Here is an 18,612-nt window from a genome sequence, read left to right on the forward strand (position 1 = left end):
TCATGTTTTATTTATTTAGTTAACACTTCTTTTTCCCCTGTACATTTTGGTTAACAATAAATCGTGTTTCGGTAACACACCGGTAAGATTTTGGTGGGAAAATATTAAATACTTTATATTTATTTATGTGTTTAACACTTTGAAACCTGAGCAAATTGGCTTGGTTTCTGTCAAAAACATGTGAAGACAACAATGAGCAACATAAGACAAAAACTGACCTAAAAAATTAGAAACAAATTAGTCAAAAGAGAAAATTAAAAACAAGAAAATTAGTTAAAAAAAAGAAGTTAAAAACAAACAAAGAAATGACCTGGAAAAAGAGCCTAAAAATTCTAACAATTCTTAAACATAATCTTAAATATGTAATAGTGATAATTATAAATATAGTTTTTCCCTAGATTTTTTTCTCCTTAAAATAATAATTAAAATCATTTTCTAAATCTATTATTTATTTTTGCAATTTGTGGGAAATGTCTTACCAAGTTGCTTTTTGCCAGTCCCCCCCCCCCCCCCCCTGTTTCCTCTGCAATCTTGATAGTGTTTCCGTGTGAAGGGAAGGGGAACCAGCGGGTGATTTTTCAGGGCTATCTGGATGCTGGTTCATGTCTTGTTTTGTTGTGTTCTTGCACTAGGCAACTGATAGCATGGTTATCACTCTGAATATGTGGAGGCAGTTTTTAATGCAAGTAAACACCTGAGCATCTCATTTAACACACCCTCACCCTCACAGTTAGTTTAAATCAGTGAAATCACCTGCTGTTATGTTTGGATTAAGCAAAACCTGCAAACACACAGTATACAGTAGTTAATATTCACGTAGTAGTTTTTGCGGTATATTTCTTAAGACAGCTCATGTTTCTGAATGAAATCATCAAAGTATTATAGATGTGTTGCCCAGCAGGGACGTGACAGAGATATGTACAGGCATTGTAGAAGATCAGTGTTGATCAGGAGTGAAATCCTCTCCTCTGTTTAGTCTGAAGTACGATTTTCTTCAGTTCATTATCAGGTTTTTTTTTTTCATGCATCACCCAACTGCCCTTGGGGTTTGCAGCTTTAGTGTTGTTTGCAAGTTTTAAATATTCTGAGAGAACAACTTTTCAACAAAGTTGTGAAGAAGAAAAGAGAAGAAAGGGGTAAGATCTCCTCCATCTAAAATGCAAAAGCAAATGAAGGTCTAGACGCCCACTGTGCTGCCACTGGAGCTTGATTTCATTTGAACATCATGTTGTTAATAGCCACCAGCCACTCCTGGAACAGTTCCATAGTGATGTGTTGTTACACCCAAAATTTTGTCTGTGATCTGTGACCATGATAATATTGATGAACATCTTTTATTTAGTTCCCAAATAATCTTGCCTTTCACATCTGGTGATTGCATTTAGGCTTCAAAAATCAAAAAAGTGGTGTTCATTTGTGGAGATTATCTCACTGAGCAAAACATGCAAGTGTCATAAATGTTTGTTCACCACAGACTTAATTAATTTTTGCAAAAATCCAGAGGAAAAACTCTGCAGGCTTTTTGACGAGGGCACCAGGGGACACTAACGCCATCCCTGGTGCACTCTAGCTTTATAAATTAATTAACTTTTACAGTTCCATTGGTCTAACTATTGTTCATTGTGTCTTACTGTTTCTGATTTGTCATGACATGTCTTTATTGGAGGCGTGTTTTGCACTAACAGGTGATTAGTGGGACCAGAAAGACCCACATTTTGAATTCTCTTCATTTGCTTGAGAAAGCTGACGTTGCTGAACACTGAAATGGTATTTGGTTGGTTCATAAAGGACATGATGCTTATTAAGATATGGGAATAGGCGGATTATGATATGGTGGTTTTTGCCTCTTCTTTTGTTGTTGTTGTTTTGGGTTTTTTGTGGTCTAATGTATCTTTTTGTGGTTTGGTATCCGTGGTCATTTTGTGTCTCCTTGTCGTCATTTTGTGCAACCTGGTCTCACTCCAAAGGTGTCAAAAACCATCGCTTAGTTGGAGACTTCCAGTGTCAAAATCAACGAAAAAAGTCATCCTTTCACATCGACATGATTCAGCGCCATCTGCTATTATTGTTTAATGGTGCCCAGCAATGTTAAATGGAAATGTAGTGTAGGCGGCAGGGGTGGTGGATGGGTCCAATAACCACCAACTTTCACCTGGGAGGCTGGTGTTTGCTTCTAGTAAGTCTGTAAAGCCAAACCCTATTTTTTGTCCTAAACCTAACTGTGTGCAAGTGTTGGCAAAACGTAACCATGTGCGTTTGTTGTTGAAGGAAAAAAGTTCAATTTGCGGTGTTGTACCGATGTAGTGCATTTATTCTGAAAGAGATTGTATGCAAACGTTTAATTTCATGTGAAAACATAAATGTATTTTGAAAACAGACAATGCATGCAACAGGTAGAAGTTTACGTGGTGTTGGAGAGCGTCAGCAACTAACTCACCCAGGGTACCTTGCACGACGTGTGTGGATGTGGAAGTTCCACAAGCACATATCATATGTGACGAGGTTGGACTGACAATGTGTTGTTATATGTCTGTTTGTAGTTGTTTTGTGTCTCATTGTGGTTATTTAAAATCTATTTGCAGGTTAAAGCCGGGGTGGGCTGACATTTTCAACCTCTGGGCCTGTGCCTGTTGGGCCTGTTCAGTAATCCATCCATGCATATGAGGTATCTGCAGCTAAAACAGTGCTGTAGTTGTTTGTTTATCTGATTTTGGATTAGAAAGTGTAGTGCAGTTTGGGGTTTATTGATGACAATGTGAGCCGTTCGAAATTTCAGTGAATAGGCGATGTTGCATAATGGCCCACAGAGTCTAAAGATTTTTTAGTCGAGGAGAGGCTACAATTTTGCTTTTCCTGTTGTCAAAATATTTTTCTGTGTCTAGTTCTGACTGTTAAGGATGAGAAAATATTTGGTTGAGGAAATTGTTATGAAGGAGGAATAAAAGAGGCCTTTATACACAGATGACATAAATGTTTTGAGGAGATTTCAACATGTGAATCTGGTGAAGGCGTTCCTCTGCCTCCAGTTTTGTCTGTTTGAGGTTTGTTTATATCCCCTTTCAGCTCTCACAGAAATTCGGCTCCTTATGTGAATCTTAATTGCTTTCAATTGATTTTTTTTTAAACTACCAAAATCTAATTATGGAAACCGTATTCTTGTTGTGTTGTTGTTTACATGTCCGACATATTCATGTACCGGTGTGTTTTTTAATCTTTAATCAGATGAACCAACTAATTTACACACATAGCCTCATTTACACTCACAATGCATGCATAATCGAAATAACAAAGAGCAGATTAGTCTTGTCGCTGATTAGAACCATATCGCTGATTGCTCTGCTTACGGAGAGAGTGTCTGAGGTTATGTTTGTACTATGTTTTCCTTCTGCCTTGCTTGAAGGCACCAGACTTCAGACAACATGTGCATTTCAATTATAGTCGAACAGTGGTTTTAAACTTCTGACACTCTCAAAGGGAAAAAGGAAGATGCTGTAGCACACTGTGCTTTCCTGCTGTTCTTGGCTTCTTGTGAGAAGAGGGAATTCTTGAATAATTAACCTTCAAGGACTTGAAAAGTCAGGCGCCATGTTCTATCTTTTTTGCTCAATGTTGGACCTGTTCCAACTCAGACTCACGGTGCGGCTAATGTATAAGGGTAAACCAAAATAGATTATAGTTCATGCAATAGAACTACAGCAGCATGTTTGAGAATGCACTTTGGATGTTTGATTATTCAAATAATCAATAATTTCAATCTCATTTTCTAATGTAGGTTTTGATTTAATTTTACATTCTAGAAGCAGTGAGACTGACTCAGATTAAGGATGTAAAATAAATAATTTCAATAGATTACTGATTTAATAATGTATTATACAACCTAGTAATTGGTGGTAAAATACCTCCACTCTTTTTTTTCTATAAATAATGCAGTGTAAAAGGTGTGAGGAAGGATGAAAAAAGAGGATGCTTATTATTTATAGGCGGGAGAATAAAAAACAAGAGGCAAAGCCCTTGGAAAAGTGGATTTATTCAAGGAGCCCCTGGTGTTGTGAGGATAAGATATGTGTGTCATGTCTATATTTATTCTCTAATTGTTTGGAGATATTTTTAATATTTTATATCACTATCACCATTAGGTGTCAGTAGAGAAACCTTGCAAAGGCCAAACCAAAGCCAGAATCCAATAGCAGCCAGACTCAAACACTGTTTTCCGCTTGCACATTGCACTCCCCCACAGTTCAGCAGCTGACACTGTCACCTCCCTCACTGAAGTTTTGATATAGCCAGCATTTGTCTACAGGCATCTCTGGAGAGAGCAGCGCAGAGCTCCTGCCTCTTTCACTCCGCTCCACATTCAAAGGAAATTGCAGAGGCGAATACATGATGGGATTTGTTCCAAATGCATCATAAATATTTTATCCCTCCATGGTAAATTCTTTTTTTTTTTTCAATGCAGAGTGTATGAGATCATCAGTCAGCGCTATTGTCCATGTCCCATGAAACACTTCTCTGAGACAATATTGGGGAATACCTCTTGATTAGAGGATTTACAAATGTTATGGCCGAGGGTGGCCAAATTAAAACCGCCTCTCTAAAGCCTCCCAGAGTCAACATCTACCAATAAAGCCTTGAATCTGTGAAGCAACACAGATGTAAAATCCAGAGTTATAAAGAATGAATAAAGACAGATGACCATGAGATTAGGAAGCATGTTTTTCAATACATCTTAAGAGCATTAAAAAGGTTCATCAGCACCTCACAATCAATCCTGAATTTTACACAGGTCTGTTAGAGAGAGCATTCTCACAGGTCTGAATACGCTTGCTGGTTCCCTGCTCCAAGGACAAGCTCCAGTATGAAAAATCACTGGCCTTCAGCTGCCCTCCGTACTGAAAAAAGGATGACACCAGGTCAGAGACAAGGGCAGGGAGAATCACCGCTCAGCCCCGACCAGGCAGACAACCATCTGCTGCAAAAATCCTTTATGAGATGGTCTGATCGTCCCCAGGCTCTTCCTGAAAGCTGTCACACGACTCCCTTCAGTCATTTCCCTGCACACACACTTACACACCAACACACTCTCACACACACAAAATCTCTGGATTGCTTACAACTCAGTATGGCCGGGTGTGAAACCTGCTATGATTTCTATTTATTTTCAGTCTCGTTATTGATGCCAAAAGCTTTCTCATAATGTATGCATTATCGTAATGAAAATTTAAACCTTTCTAATTATGACTTTTTTGGCTGCACATTATGTCAAAGATTTTTAATTATTTCCTTCAACTTTGTACTAATTACATGGCACATGTAGTCTGTCCCTTTGCCCAAGCAGTGATGTAACACTACTAGGTGCTTCAAGTGTCTTTCTTATATGGAAGTTAAAGGTATACTATGCAGTAACTGTCGGCTACAAATTGTAAACAGTATTGCCAGGGAAAGTGACAGCCAACCATAGATTCACTCTTTTTTGGAACGAGCTTTGTCCACTTGGCATTTCGCCACCCAATATTTTCATTTTTTCAGCAGCGTGTCCGCAATTTTCGTCAACTTCCTCTTCGATGCATGCTGCCTACAGTCTGGCACCTGGTCTCTACCTTTTTTATAAAGTCTGACCTCACTTCATAAGAAAATACAGGCAGAGGGCAGAGTCTCTGCAGATAAATACACCACCACACATTTCTAGGGGGTCGTAAGTGATGATTGAGATGGATTACTTATGTATTAGTCTATATGTTTTGTCTTTAGAAAATCCTGCATAGTATACCTATAACAAAAATCTAGGAAGACACAAATAATATATTTCATAATTTTTCAAACATGTTTAGTGTTATTTGTATTCAGATGCCACTGAGGAAATCTGTAGCACACAGAAAAATACATTTGCCTAGAATTTCTTAAAACACCAAATCAGTCTTTGCTGTATTAGCCTTACGAAACACCTCTTTACAGCGCTATCAGTAAATGTGTTTTTCCTGTGTTTTTCCCGGTACCCATTCTTCTATGCTTTTAGTTTATATCAGTGGACTTATAACTTGCTTATATTATAGTAATCCATCATCAAATAATCCCTAAATTTCCTTATAATATCGTGGTAATACAGTCGAACGTCTGTTCTTGTGTTCTGTTCTTAGCTCAGAGATTTTAGATATGAGAGTTGACTGCAAAACAACATTGCAGCCACACACTGCACTGTCCTAAAACACACAATTAGCAAACAAGGACATCCTGAAAAGCTTAATGTGAATTTAGTGTCTCCATTTGTCAAAACTGAAGGTGATCAGCAGCCAACTGTTAACATACTGTTGCGATTCCACATTGTTTTCATTCATTATTTACATTAATATTATATATTTCCTTTTTAATAGGTTTATAGAACAGTTAATATATATTGAAAATATCCAAACAATCATTCTAAACATAATAACAAAAAGGCAAATTGTGATGTCTGTGACTATTCCTCTTTTCTTAATAATCCTTCACTGAAAGCTCTTCATACTGTATGAATACAAATAACATACTTGGAAATGGCTCTTCTGATTTACATCAACCCATTGTTACCCACACCTCTCCACAGCACACGCACATGCATACACGCAGACACGCACGCAGGTCTGTTTCTGGGTCGTTTGCCTTTCCTCTGCTGAGCTTCCTGCAGAGTTTCTGGTTCAGACAGAGGTGCTCCCTTTGAGTCAAAATTCAAATGCTGATGCACATGAAACAGCTCTGACAGCAGTCAAATGAAGTACAATAAACAGGGAATAAAAAACTTTTTCAAAGGAGAAACAAAAAATATGTTCTTTTAGCACTGAGCTCGACTTGTTTTTATTCAAGGTGAATCACTCAGCTAAAATGTTTCCCTGCTAAACAGTGAAGTGGCATGAAGTTACCAAGCCTACTGCTATATTAAAGTGAAGCTTTCCCATTCTGTTGGATGCATTTTAGAGTAGATGCACCGAAAAAATATGAGAAATCAGGTGTGCCAGTCTGCAAATGACCAAAAACTTATAAATAAATCATATGCTATAGCATTGAAATTGTAAGCACATTTCTGTGTGCAATATTTCTTCAAAGCAAAAGCATGGGTCACATCCCAGGCAGATGGTAGGGGGTCCAGATTATGCTGCTTAGACTGCCATCTCTGGATTGCCACATAATGTCAAATAGACCAAGGGAAGGCTTTAAGGCTGCCTCTTCCAATCCAAACCTTCTGTGCTGCCAGGGGAGAAGGTGGAGAGCAGGAGCAGAATGGAAAAAAAAACATTAAGGCTCCCCTCCTTCCCTGCTTACATCTTAGTAAGAGATGAGAATCAGTCAATGTTGAAGACAATAAAATTTACATCAAATCACACCCTAGAGGAACATTTATTGGCTTCTTCCCACAGCCAGAGGTGATGGCAGATCAACTGGTCGTGGTTAGTTTGAGAAAGAGAGACACAGTGGGAGGGAGATAGAAGGATTAGGCTTGATTCTGGTCCCTTATCATTCAGTTCACTCTGCTGGCTCAGCAGCAGTAAGAAAATTGAAACTAACAGGATCTGCTGTAGCTACAACCTCTTCACAGTAATATGTGAGCCAAGCCGGGCCTGACTGTCATTAGAGGATTACACTTTACGTCCTCTGCTGCTGCCAAAAGAATCTGATGTACTTAAAGGAACAACCCCACCCTGAAAACAAAAATCACATTAAATGTTTGTTAATATGAGGATGCCTCCACTATAAGAAGCCAAGAATCTACATTGTGATATTTTTTTCAGGAGCCTTTACAAGGACAAGGTTTTAGATTTAGCAGTTCTTTATCACAGTGGTGTAGTGGGTACAGAAAGAAAAATAAATTCCGACATTCCTTGGCTGATGGCATCACTGCATGCACATAAGTTCAGATGTACTGAACTGTCCATTCATACAATTACTTCCCAGTGGCAGATCTTCACATAGGTAAAATAGGCAGCCATGTAGACCACCACCCTACACCTTTATTTAAATTCAAAAACACTGAACATAAGGGAAAAATAATGGAAAAGATCTAATGCTAATAGCCGCTCTGTAGTAGGGGTTCCACCTCTAGTCCTGGCAACACAGTTTACCTTAATGGGTTCAGAGATACCCCTTTGCCACAAACACGGAACAGGTTCCATTCTGGTTCCCACAACTGATTTCGGACCATTTGGAGCATTCTGACCTACAAATAACCAGAACCTGAAACACTGGGCCACGTCCCATTGGTAGGAGGCCCCGGGGCAGACCCAGGACACGCTAGAGGGATTACATATCTCATCTGGCCTTGGAATGCCTTGGGGTAACCCAGGAGGAGCTGGAAAGTGTTGCTGAGTACAGGAACGTATGGGATGCTTTGCTTGGCCTGCTGCCCCCGCAACCCCGCTGCAGATAAGCAGATGAAAATGTATGGATGGATCAAACGTTGGTTATCCAGCAGGAACCCAAAAAAAAGCAGGTTTTCCTTTACCTGAAGTGTGAACCATGCAACATCAGCGGGCACGAAAAGGAGGATGGAGTCTTGCATGTAATAATATTCTATACGTCTTCTTATAGTCCGTCCATGCTTGTTTTTTAGATTTAAATAAACATCTATAATACCAGGACAGGAGCTTGCAGGTAGTCATTGCAATGTGATTTGCTCTCCTGTTGGAGACACATCCTTGATTACAGTGATTCAGCCCAAAACTGCTGGGAAATGGGAGGCTGTTTACTAGAAAGCACCAAGGTTCCAAAGATCTTGACAGGAAGTGGATCAAGAACCGGAGCTAATTTGGTGGAAAAGAGGTATATGAGTGAACATCATAGTCAGAATGGTAAATGGTAATTGAGCTGCACTTGTACAGTGTCCTACTAGTCCTCTGACCACTCAAAGCGCTTTAACACTACATGTCACATTCACTCATTCAATACAAAACGATACAATATGATACGATACGATACGATACCATATGATGCGACACGATGTGATATGATATGATATGATATGATATGATATAATGCAATATGATACGATACGGTATGATACGATACGATGCGATACGATATACTTTATTGGTCCTGTGGGGAAATTTGTTTCGGACTCAGTAGCTGCGCAAGTATTGCTGCCTTACAATAATATTCCAGAAAAAATGAAAAGCATACACCATGAAAAGAACATCAAAACACTTACTACAGAGAGCATCCAGCAATATTATTATCTAAAATCTTTATTGGTGTTGGCACAAATGAATTTTTAAAATGGTTGAGCTTAAATTTGATTATCCTGTATCATCTGCCCGAGGGTAAAAGCTTACACTCAGCATGGAGAGTATGAGCTTCTTTATTCTTTCACACATTCACACACTGGTGGCCAATACTACCTTACAAGGTGCCACCTGCTACTCAATAACCATTCACACGCTATCACACACCTTTGGAACAGCCATCAGGAGCAATTTGGGGTCCAGTATCTTGCCCAAGGATACTCCGACATGTGGATTGGAGGAGCTGGGGATCAAACCACTGATCTTCTGATTAGTGGACGACCCGCTCTACCTCCGAGCCACAGCAGCTAGAACATGCTAGAGCATTGTTAAGGATGGTGGAGTGTATGTGGAGAGCATTTGAGTAAGAGAAAACTAAAAAAGACCACCAAAATCTGCTATGTCCGGCACTGCTACCTTCATATGCCATAGCTGACAGAATCAGGAACACTTCATTCTTATTCTACTGAATATCTAAACTGAATATTATGTCACCTTGGCTGTACAATTCAGATCAAAATCGATCCCCTAACAAAAGGTACTATGTTACACAATAGAGAAAGGAAATTAAACTCATTTTGAATTCCAAACATACATTACACTAGGTTTATTCACTTCAGTAGCAGGATAAGCCCCTTGAGATGAAACAGCTCATTAGAAGCATAAAAACAAGAAGACGAAAAAAAAAAAGTTAATGGGCCCAGACTTCAGCACGACTTTCTCTGAGTCATTCCCACATCTTTGGCAAGTGCTGTATAAGGAAGCCTCAGTGATCCACACAGGTAAGCTGTATTAATCTCACAACTTCTCATTTCATTTTACAAATTGAAAAGCATCCAACAAGATCCAGAAAGCTCATACAGTCTTACAGCGAGCATAACACTGAATATTTGATTTTCTATCTTACAAGAGCAGCAACACGAAGCAAAATGTTATGAAACTCTTCCCTTTATGGATGGCAAATTTAAATCTGAATACCCCTGTCTGTATGAAAATCACTGTCAAACATGATCCAAATTTCCTCCCTGTAAAGATCAAATATTTAGCCTATGCAAATTGTTTAAAGTGGGTATAATCGATTTATTAGTTTTATTAGTGATGTTTCATCACGTTGATGTAGCAAAAAGGCTTTTCAAATCAGCATGCTCCCAATGCCCATATCTAATCAGCACATTTATCTAAGGGCATAACATTTACATTTATCATATGCCAAAAAGGTTAATCACTCCAAACGACCTGCTTGTATAAACTTCATCTTCATGTGATTGATGTTAAATGGACTGGGTCATTTTTTGGGGGGGAGCATCTCTCCTATTTTTGATAGAATCTGCAATTTGTACGGTGTCAATCACTTGCCCCCCCTGCCCACATATATATTCCTATAATGACTCATTGTTTGCAAAAGGTTGTTTCCCCTCATTTTGTTTGTTTTTTTTTAAATTAAAATACCTCTTTAAAAATACATCTGGATACAGACCTCAAGTCTTATGTGAGGTATCAGTTCAAAGCAAAGATTCCATCTGGATTTTAGAGCAACACATAGAAACATCCTTGTGTTTACACAAGTTACAGCCAGTGATTTTATTTTTGCAGCAAATTGGGGTTAAAAGTTCAATTTTAATCCTATTAGATCTTAATGCACCATTTGACAACGCTGATTTTTAATGGGCTGCCTTAGATTTGTGGGTCTACATCAAAGGAAAAACTAAACTGCTCCAGCTCCTATCACCAGCATATGAGAGAAGTTTAGCTTCAGGGCTTTTTGCCAGAAAGCCCTTTCTGGCTGAAATATTTTCATTTTAACCCCAACCCTGATATTTTTCCAAAACCTTTTTCCAAAGCCCTTTCTGGCAGAAAGCCCTGAAGGCAAACTTCTCCTGACAGCATTCCCTCTATAGGAAACTCCTTTTTCAGCACACATTACCTTGTGGAGTTCCTCAAGGTTCAGTCTTAGGCCCCATCCTGTTTTTCATTTATTCAATCCCACTTGGCCTGATAACATGTAAGGCAACAAGGCATATCTTTGTGAAGCTTCTACCTCTTGTTTTCTTGTTTGGACTGTGACAGAAATATGAATATAACTTAATGTTAGATTTTGAGTTCAAATGGACATTGTTCTTACCTTCTATGCTCCACAGACTGTCCACAGATATCCATACCTCTTTAACTGTGGAAGATTTAAAATGCCTAAATAATATTATTTCTTTGTTTTAATTGCTTTAATATCAAAACAAATCAAACAAGAAAATTACAAAGTACAATAACACAATAACTTTAGGGTGGTTATAAATTTATGCCAGAGTGACAAGAAATTACAGGTATTAAGACAAAAAGCTCAGTGTGTTCTTTCAACATTTGTGTCAAAGATATTTACTTCACAAAAAACATATTTTTAACTGTGAAATAGCAAACATGGACCATTGTTACAAACATGCAGAGCAAAGTGCAGTGCTGCCTTACCTTTTGAGAACCATGTTTGTGTGGGGGTTTTTTTTCTTTTTTTGGCGCTGTGTCTCCTGAATGCCTGCTGCTTATGGTCTGGCAGCTGGTTGCTACCTTTTTTGTAAAGCACCAACCTCACCTGCTGTGGGTATAAACGCCCATGAACGCCCCGGACACAGAAAATAAGAAAGTACAGGCAGAGGGCAAAGTCTCTGCAAAAAAATTACCACCACATTTCTCTAGTGTGGTGGTACAAGTAGGGACTTGGGCTGGGAACCAGAGGGTCACTGGTTCAAGTCCCCATCTGGACTAAAACATTTTGAAAGAAGACAATTCATGTAACAGGCAAAACTTGACACAGCCTTCCAGAACGTTAACAACCAACACACCCAGGGTACTTTTCACATTAAGTTTAAGTTTATTTACTTTATTAATCCTCCTGAGGGGAAATTCAATGTTTTTCACTCTTGCTTGTCAATTACACACAGGTCTGAAAGACAGACACATGCACAAACAGGACCTATACATGCACAAAGTGGAGAGATGTCAGAGTGAGGGGGCTGCCCTTGGTGGGGCGCCCTGAGCGGTTGGGGGGTTCGGTGCCTTGCTCAAGGGCACCTTGGCAGTGCCCAGGAGGTGAACTGGCACCTGTCCAGCCACCAGTCCACGTTCCATATTTTAGTCTGGACGGGGACTCGAACAGGAGACCCTCTGGTTCCCAACCCAAGTCCCTATAGACTGAGCTACTGCCGCCCCACATCGTATCTGGAGGTGGAAAGTCCATGACTTAATGTCGATATATGACAAGATTGGCGTGTGAGTGTGTTCGCTTGGGGCGTCTGTCCATAGGCTGCCCCCTCGCTCTGACATCTCTCCATTTAATGCATTTATAGGTCTTGTTTGTGCATGTGTGTGTATTTTGAGCCTGTGTGTATATGACAGCAGAGTGAAAAATTGAATTTCCCCTCTGGGATTTATAAAGTATGTCTTCCCCTTCTTCTTCTAGTGGGTCAAAATTGATGATTGAGAGGGGTTACTTCTGTATGAGTCTATACATTGTTTTTTTGTTTGCTTGTTTTTTTTGTTTGTTTTTTTGGGGGGGGATCCTGCATAATAGGCTATATCTTTCTATGTTCTTATAATTTAGAAAAGTGAAAGAAATAAAGAAAAAAATAGGGAAAATGTAAATGCTGATTTCCAAAATAAAACCAAGGCTACACCACTGTAGCTCTCTACTTTGCAATCAAGTCACATATCTCTCTCAGTTCTACCTTGCCTCTGAAAGCAGCACCTCAGATCCTATTTGACAAAGCAGACAAAATCACACTGTTTCAATTCAGACCTCTCCTCATGGATTAACTGTTCAGAATTGATTTAAAATTATTACTGATTACTTTTAAAGGACGGTTAAATCTAGTCCTGGGGCCCATTTTAACTCTGTAAGCCTGTAGTTGAAACCTCTATTTCACCTCAGTAGCTGCCACATATGATGTTCTTAAGTCAGTTAAGCTTGAGACTAAAAATAATTGATTATTTACTTGGGGAAAATCCTTATTCATATTGCACGTTTCAAAATTAAGTCCCACAGTACTTCACACTGGAAAATCAAGATTAAAACATTTCAACACTGCAGTTAATCAAATCAGGCAATTAGAGTCTGTGGTGGAAAGTAATGTATTTAATTTTGAGGTACTTGTATTTTCCCTGAGTATTTCCATTTTCTATGACTTCAAACTTCTATTACACAGTTCAGCAGGAAATATAGTACTTTTAACTTTACTACACTTATTTGACAGCTTAAGTTACAAGTTATTTTGAAGATTCAGATCAAGAATAAAAGATTAATTAAAGGTCCAGTGTGTAGGTTTTAGGGAAAATTGGCAAATGGGCAGAAATGGAATATAATATAATAAGTTTGTTTTCTTTATTGTGTCACCTGAAAATAAGAACCGCTGTGTTGTTGTTACTTTAGAATGAGCCATTTATATCTACATGGAAGTCCTCTTCTACAGAGATGTTTCCACTGTAGCTGAGAAAGACAAAACAAACACTGGCTCTAGATAGGGTGTAGCTCATTTCACAACAACACAGGTCGATTCTCTCAAGCGGGCTTTAATTTGGGCATTTCTGTCTCTCTGAAGTATATCCCTCTTGTCATGCTATAAAAACTACTTTTAAGAATAAACATAACAGAGAATGCATCAATACAGTTAACACAGTGTAACATGACAGAGGAGAAAACAAAATGGCGGTCGGCGCGATCATGAGAAACAAAGTGAAATAAAATACTTTGTCGGCGGCTTGTCATAAAAAGAGTTTCCTAAAGCTCTTAAAGTCCTTTAAACGTCCCTCTGACCATCTTTCCTACCATCCACTTGATCTTTTTTTGGGGGGGGTTCCTTATCCACTGTGAGGGTCCAAAGGACAGAGGAATGTCATATGCTGCAAAGCCCTCTGAGGCAAATTGTGATTCGTGATAATGGGCTTTATAAATAAAATTGAATTCAATTGAATTGAAAAAGTCGAGCCTGGCAAGACATTCTTAACACTGCGCTACACACGGTCCCATAGCAAATTCCGCCTTAATGGCACACCTGACAGTTCCTCCACAGATATACAGGAAAGTAAATAATGAACTAATGTCTTAGCTTCAACCTTAGCAATCATGTACATTTTACCTTCTATACATCAACTCAATCAAATGAGATTTACATTTGAACCTTAAAAACAATATTTTTTTTTAACGTGAAACTGATTTATTCAGTGTTTTACCAGTTTTAATCACTGGGTCTGTTTGTTTTGGAGAGGAAGAGACCTCAATGAATGGCTCGGCTCTCGTTAAAAACCTCCTGAACAATGACTGTTGAAGGAATTCTGACCAGGAGGAGTTTCAGTTGTTTGCAATCTGCAGTCCTCACAGCTATACACCACTAAATTCCCTTAAATCTTACACACTGAACCTTTAACAAATAAAGAATATATTATTATGGGTTAAGATAAGGTGATCCCTGGGGAAAATTCACAAGCTACCAAGAGTATAAGAAGTAAGCTGCAACATTAATGCACACAATAATGCATGAGTAATGATAATCTCATAATATAATATACATTATTCCAAAGTGGGCCATTCTGCATAATAAGCACTTTTACCTTTGGTACCTTTAGCATATTTCGATGCTAATACTTTCACAAGTTTGAGTACAATTTGGAATGCAGGACTTTTGTGTGTTTTTCTACACTGCTGTATTGCTATTTTAACGTAAGTAAAAGTTCTGACTGTTTCTTCCACCACTCATAGAGTTCAAAAATTTTAATATAAATAAAAAAAAAGGAAGAAAAAAAACTGAAATCAACAAATGGGAAATATTTCAAATGAAGCTTACTGTAGGGGTAATATTAAAAAAGGATTCAAAAAGATTCTGCAAGCCTCCAATCCACAGGAGGTTTAATATTTAATATTGTTGTATGTTTAATAAGTCCCACCTTTTATAATTTTATTATGTCATTTTATCTTTATTCACATTATTCGACAAGGTGAATTTTGTGAATAAATGGTTGGCATTAATCTCTCCATGCACAATCATCCACACACAAAAAAGCAGTTAGGGGAAGGTACTGTGGAACATATAATGACACATGCACAATTCACCAGCACCTGCCGTAGAATTCAAGTAATGGAGAGGGAACACGAAGCAAAAGCCAGTGAACCAGATAGCACATGAATAAAGCAGTAGGGAGATGGATGGAGCAGGGGCTCGGGTCCTCCCTCCCCTCTCATTTCCTTCGGAGCGGGTCGGGAGGCATCCTTGGCTTTAATCAGCCTCACCTAAGCATACCTCAGCGCTACCGTGCCACGATGATGGATGGCCTGGAGAAATACCTGTAATGGCAAGCTCTCTGCTAGGCTTTGTGTTTGGCAAAGCAGGTGCTGGCTCCCAAAAAGTATGGTAGTGAACAAAGTGCCTAATGGCGACAACTGAGACATGCACTTTTCAATAGTTTCACCCTGTTAATTACTGCATTCCTCCACTGTGGCTTATTTGTATTTAAGGGAGATGATCAAGCTTCAGTGCTCAAACCTGGTGCCTTGAAGTACAGACATGGCTAAGAGGTGCAGGCTCTCAGGCCACTTCTGACAATTTGTGTGATATACCACACAGCAGTAACGTGCGTGTCATTCCCTTTTGCCTCTGGACTGACATCATGTAGGGCTGATAGAAAGATGTCTTTTCAGTCGGTCCTGAACGATGCATTTTGTTCTTTGAGAAGTGCCAAAGGCTCAGTTTAATCTATTCACACACTCTTTTTCATGCTGTTGCCTTCGAGGGCTGAGGCTACTGCTGCACACAGAGCAGCTCTTGTAATTGTAATAAATAATGTATGATTAATATGGCTGATTAAACAGTCTGTGAATCCTCTCCCTGTGGGCAACACTACTTCTAGCAGAATAACAAAGATTACCTCAGAGCTTTTCCGCTCTTGTCACACCATTGTCTGATAAGGAGTTCGACAGACGCTACAGATCAAAGAACACCTTTATGCAACGTAGCTCTGCAAGTTCAGTTTGAAAGTCTTGGTAGGATTACGAGGTGTGCAGTTTGGTGGTTCTTCACAGGAAGTTTTCAGGTTAATTTGCATTGATTTGGTAGCAACTTTTGTCTGAAATGGCTGAATGTTTCCCCACACACCGTCTCTATGTCCTTCGTGAGGCACACTGTTGATCGTGAATAAATAAAATAGAAATATTTCTGGTTCCACTGCATCAATTGTTGTAGCCTAGCCTATTTCATTTTTCAATTTAGACCCTCCAGTAGTGATGGGCAAAAATTAATGAATGAATCTTTTTGAACAACTCCTTTTATTGTATGGTATGCACCGGGTCAGCTTGTTGAACGTTCGAGTGCTCATGAATTCCTAATGTGTCATTACGTAGTGCAGCAACGTCGCTGAATAAATGAGCGAGGAACGATTAAATCTGACTCAAGTAGAGACCTCTCCCAGCCAAGGCCAATGGTGCATTCATGTGCTGCTGCTCAGAGCATGTAAAGTCGAGGTGAAATGAAAAATACCTTTTTTTACCCTTTTGGTTCATGGCCATGTACATTTTGTGCCCCAATTTAATAATACATGCCAAAACATTATAAAGTATCCATTTTTTATATTGTTACACCAAAATCCAATTATGTTTTCTTCCTGCAAAACAAAACATGATGTGTGCTTACATGAGCTCCAGTTTCAAACAAAAATACCCTGACATCCACCAGTCAATCCTCAACTTTTAGCCACAAAGAGCTAAGCTCAAGTTAGCCAGCAACAGCATGGCACGTCAGTGTTCTCTTTGTTTTCCTAAAAGATCATGGTTACAGATTGCAGGCTACAATTTATTCACTTGAGGAAAGTGGTACCTCTTCACATATCGACGTTTGGTCATGGACCTTCCATGTCCAGATATGACATAAAAGGTATCCTGGGTGTGTTGGTTGTTGACATTCTGGGACACTGTGTCAAGTTCTGCCTGTTGCATACATTGTTTTCTTTCAACATACACTTGTTTTCACAGGGAATTTAATGTTTGCATACAGTCTCTTTAAAAATATACACACTACATTGGTACAACACCACAAATTGATGTTTTTTTCCTCCAACAACAAATGCACATGGTTAGGTTCAGGAAAAAAGACAGGGTTTGGCTTAATAATTGTACGGGACACAAACACCGCTCTCCTTCTTTACATTGGTCAGACCCTTGTTTCCATTAAAACAATAATGTGACTGAGGTCTAAATTGTTCATTTATTAATCTCTCCCTTCTTGTAGTTCTGATCTAACAGTGAGGAAGGTGTGTGTGGAGCCAGTTGTCTGCTGGAGTTCTGCTAAACTCTAAGCCTTGACAACAAAGAGCAAAGGATCAGTTGGACTATGAAATATGATGGGGAACCCATTTTTATTTGTCTGACACCACATGAATGCAGCACAAGGCTGTGGAGGTACCTGGGGCATTAGCTATGTGCACCCACCCTTATCAGTGACATCAAGTTGAGCTGACATAGCCTACCTGCATACAATGGGATGCTTATTCAATTCATTAAAACAACCCAGTCTCACTCCAAAGTTGAAATCTGGTGCTTGGGCAGTGATTTGCAGTGTCAGACACTGACGAAAAAAAGCCTTCCTTCAATGTTGGCATGACATGCGGCCAGTTGGCGTTATATTATAACGTTATGATTTAAGTTGAACACTAAGTCTGAGTAGGGCAGGTGAGAGGGGTGGTGGATTGGTCAAACAATCACTGACTTTCACCCAGGAGAGCGGTGTTCATGTCCCGTAAGATTCGTAAGCCAAACCCTGTTCTTTTTTCCTAGACCGAACCATGTGCTTTTTTTTTTAACCGATGTAGTGCATTTATTTTGAAAGAGACTGTATGTAAACGATAAATTTCCTGTGAAAATGGAAGTATATTTTGAAAGAAGACAATGCATGTAACAGGCAGAACTTGACACGGCGTCCCAAAACGTCAACAACCAACACACAGGGTACCTTTGACGTTGTATCTGGACGTGGAAAGTCCATGACCAAACGTCTTTATGTGACGAGGTCGGAGTGAGAATGTGTTGATTAAAATTAATATTTTATCTTTATTAATGTAAACTTATACATGATGACTGATAATGCACTGAAGAGAAGTTTTGTGGGTCGGGCAGCACTGCCTGTCAAACGTGCATGTCCACACCTATTTTACAGAAAGTATCAAAACTCAAAAGGCTCAAAAGGTACGGTACATTAACATGGATCAACTCAACCAATACGGTGAAAAGAATCAGACTGCCCATCACTGCTGTCAAACAATGTCACAGGTGAGCAGTGCTAAATCAGTTGAGGTCTCTTTTAATTTGTACAACACATTTTAAATGTTTAAAAAAACTGGGAAT

This window comes from Epinephelus lanceolatus, chromosome 9 (genome assembly GCF_041903045.1).
Source record: "Epinephelus lanceolatus isolate andai-2023 chromosome 9, ASM4190304v1, whole genome shotgun sequence".
Lineage (NCBI taxonomy): Eukaryota > Metazoa > Chordata > Actinopteri > Perciformes > Serranidae > Epinephelus > Epinephelus lanceolatus.